This window comes from Portunus trituberculatus, chromosome 2, assembly GCF_017591435.1.
Source record: "Portunus trituberculatus isolate SZX2019 chromosome 2, ASM1759143v1, whole genome shotgun sequence".
NCBI lineage: Eukaryota > Metazoa > Arthropoda > Malacostraca > Decapoda > Portunidae > Portunus > Portunus trituberculatus.
Genome location: NC_059256.1, coordinates 11,322,692 through 11,325,191, shown reverse-complemented (window position 1 = coordinate 11,325,191; position 2,500 = coordinate 11,322,692). Strand labels below are relative to the sequence as shown.

The window sequence follows — 2,500 nt, the reverse complement described above, 5'->3', positions numbered from 1 at the left end:
GATTGGTGGAGGCAGGAATGACGTCACTGCTTCCCCATCTCGCTCAGCCAATCAGGAAGGCGGAGAGCTGCTGCCTTGTGACGTCACGCTGCGCTGGACCAATAGGAGCCGTTCTTTCCTGCTTTACCTAGACAGAGAGAGAGAGAGAGAGAGAGAGAGAGAGAGAGAGAGAGAGAGAGAGAGAGAGAGAGTGAGTGAGTGAGAGAAAGAGTATATGTTATTAATTAAATGTAGATTAATATTTAAAAGTATTTATATGTGTGTGTGTGTGTGTGTGTGTGTGTGTGTGTGTGTGTGTGTGTGTGTGTGTGTCACACACACACACACACACACACACACACACACACACACACACACACACACACACAAAGCAAAATTAATATATTGCATAAGTTAACACAATTATTTTATTTTCTTTTTCACCATGCGAATAAATTTATATAACTCTCTCTCTCTCTCTCTCTCTCTCTCTCTCTCTCTCTCTCTCTCTCTCTCTCTCTCTCTCTCTCTCTCTCTAGCAGGTGTAGCAGTTTATATTGTACATTCATTGACAGAGAGAGAGAGAGAGAGAGAGAGAGAGAGAGAGAGAGAGAGAGAGAGAGAGAGAGAGAGAGAGAGAGAGAGAGAGAGATTTGATTGTTAAAATTAAATTAATCCCTCCCTCCCTCTCTCTCTCTCTCTCTCTCTCTCTCTCTCTCTCACACACACACACACAGTTTTCCAAGTATGTATACAATAATAGTTTTCCTAATTACTCATAAGGTCTAATGACACCCGTTAGTAGTAGTAGTAGTAGTAGTAGTAGTAGTAGTAGTAGTAGTAGTAAGTTGATTAATACTGTGTTAATGTAATCTTTCTCTTTCTTTCTTTCTTTATTTATTTGTTTTTCCTTTATTCTCATATTTATTCATTCACGATTTTTCTTTTTTTTTCGTGTTTTTATCTTTCATTCCTTCCCTTATCTCTTCATTCACTGTTTTTTTCTTATTCTTTCTTTTTATTTTTTTCCATTCATTTCCTGCATTCATTTCTCCTCCTCCTCCTTTTCCTCCTCCTCCTCCTCCTCCTCCTCCTCCTCCTCCATAAAACAAACACACATTTGAAGTGTTTATAATGTATTGTTTGCTGTTTACTTCTTGTTTATGTTGTTTACACTCTTGTTTGTTTGTTTACTTCATTTGTTTACCCTCATGGCGTGTGGAGAGAAAATCAGCTTTTTATCTTTATTTTTATCTACCTTGTAAATTTATCTCTTATTTCCCCTCCCAGCGCCTTCTCCATCCCAGTGCCAGTTAGTTGTAGGCGCTGTGTCCCTGTACCCCGCCCCTAACTGGCTGACTGGCGCCCCTTCAATAGTACAGGGCGTGGTGTGGCAGGGTAAAGTGTCTGGTGTTGTTATTGTTATTGTTTGACTTCCGATGTCTTATATTTGTTCGTGTTGTCAGTGTTCAATGCCTCACAAACTTGTCAGTGTTCAATGCCTCACAAACTTGTCAGTGTTCAATGCCTCACAAACTTGTCAGTGTTCAATGCCTCACAAACTTGTCAGTGTTCAATGCCTCACAAACTTGTCAGTGTTCAATGCCTCACAAACTTGTCAGTGTTCAATGCCTCACAAACTTGTCAGTGTTCAATGCCTCACAAACTTGTCAGTGTTCAATGCCTCACAAACTTGTCAGTGTTCAATGCCTCACAAACTTGTCAGTGTTCAATGCCTCACAAACTTGTCAGTGTTCAATGCCTCACAAACTTGTCAGTGTTCAATGCCTCACAAACTTGTCAGTGTTCAATGCCTCACAAACTTGTCAGTGTTCAATGCCTCACAAACTTGTCAGTGTTCAATGCCTCACAAACTTGTCAGTGTTCAATGCCTCACAAACTTGTCAGTGTTCAATGCCTCACAAACTTGTCAGTGTTCAATGCCTCACAAACTTGTCAGTGTTCAATGCCTCACAAACTTGTCAGTGTTCAATGCCTCACAAACTTGTCAGTGTTCAATGCCTCACAAACTTGTCAGTGTTCAATGCCTCACAAACTCAATTCCTCCATCTATCAACTGGACACAACCTTCCAGACAACTATCCCCTCTTCTTCAGTGACACTCAACTGTCTCCCTCTTCCACACTGAATATCCTCGCTCTGTCCTTCACTCATACTGTCCTTCACTGCAAACTTCACATCTCATCTCTTGCTAAAACAGTGAGATATGTAGCGGCAGGCAGGGAGTTCCAGAGTGTGCCAGAGGAAGGGGTGAATGATTGAAAGTACTGGTGAACTCTTGCATGAGGGAGGTGGACAGAATAGTGGTGAAGGATTGAGAGTAATGGTGAACTCTTGCATGAGGGAGGTGGACAGAATAGTGGTGAAGGATTGAGAGTACTGGTGAACTCTTGCATGAGGGAGGTGGACAGAATAGTGGTGAAGGATTGAGAGTACTGGTGAACTCTTGCATGAGGGAGGTGGACAGAATAGTGGTGAAGGATTGAGAGTACTGGTGAAC

At 41.8% G+C, this 2,500-nt stretch overlaps 1 protein-coding gene across 1 annotated transcript in view; it reads right to left on the bottom strand.

Annotated features, from left to right (window-relative positions):
* LOC123505635 overlaps nt 1–2,500 on the bottom strand; it is an 83,431-nt gene that overhangs the window by 34,422 nt on the left and 46,509 nt on the right. The window contains exon 3 of the mRNA XM_045257201.1: nt 1–127. This exon is cut by the window's left edge and continues 63 nt beyond it. The gene's annotated coding sequence lies outside the window, so the exon portion shown is untranslated. The remainder of the gene's footprint in view (nt 128–2,500) is intronic.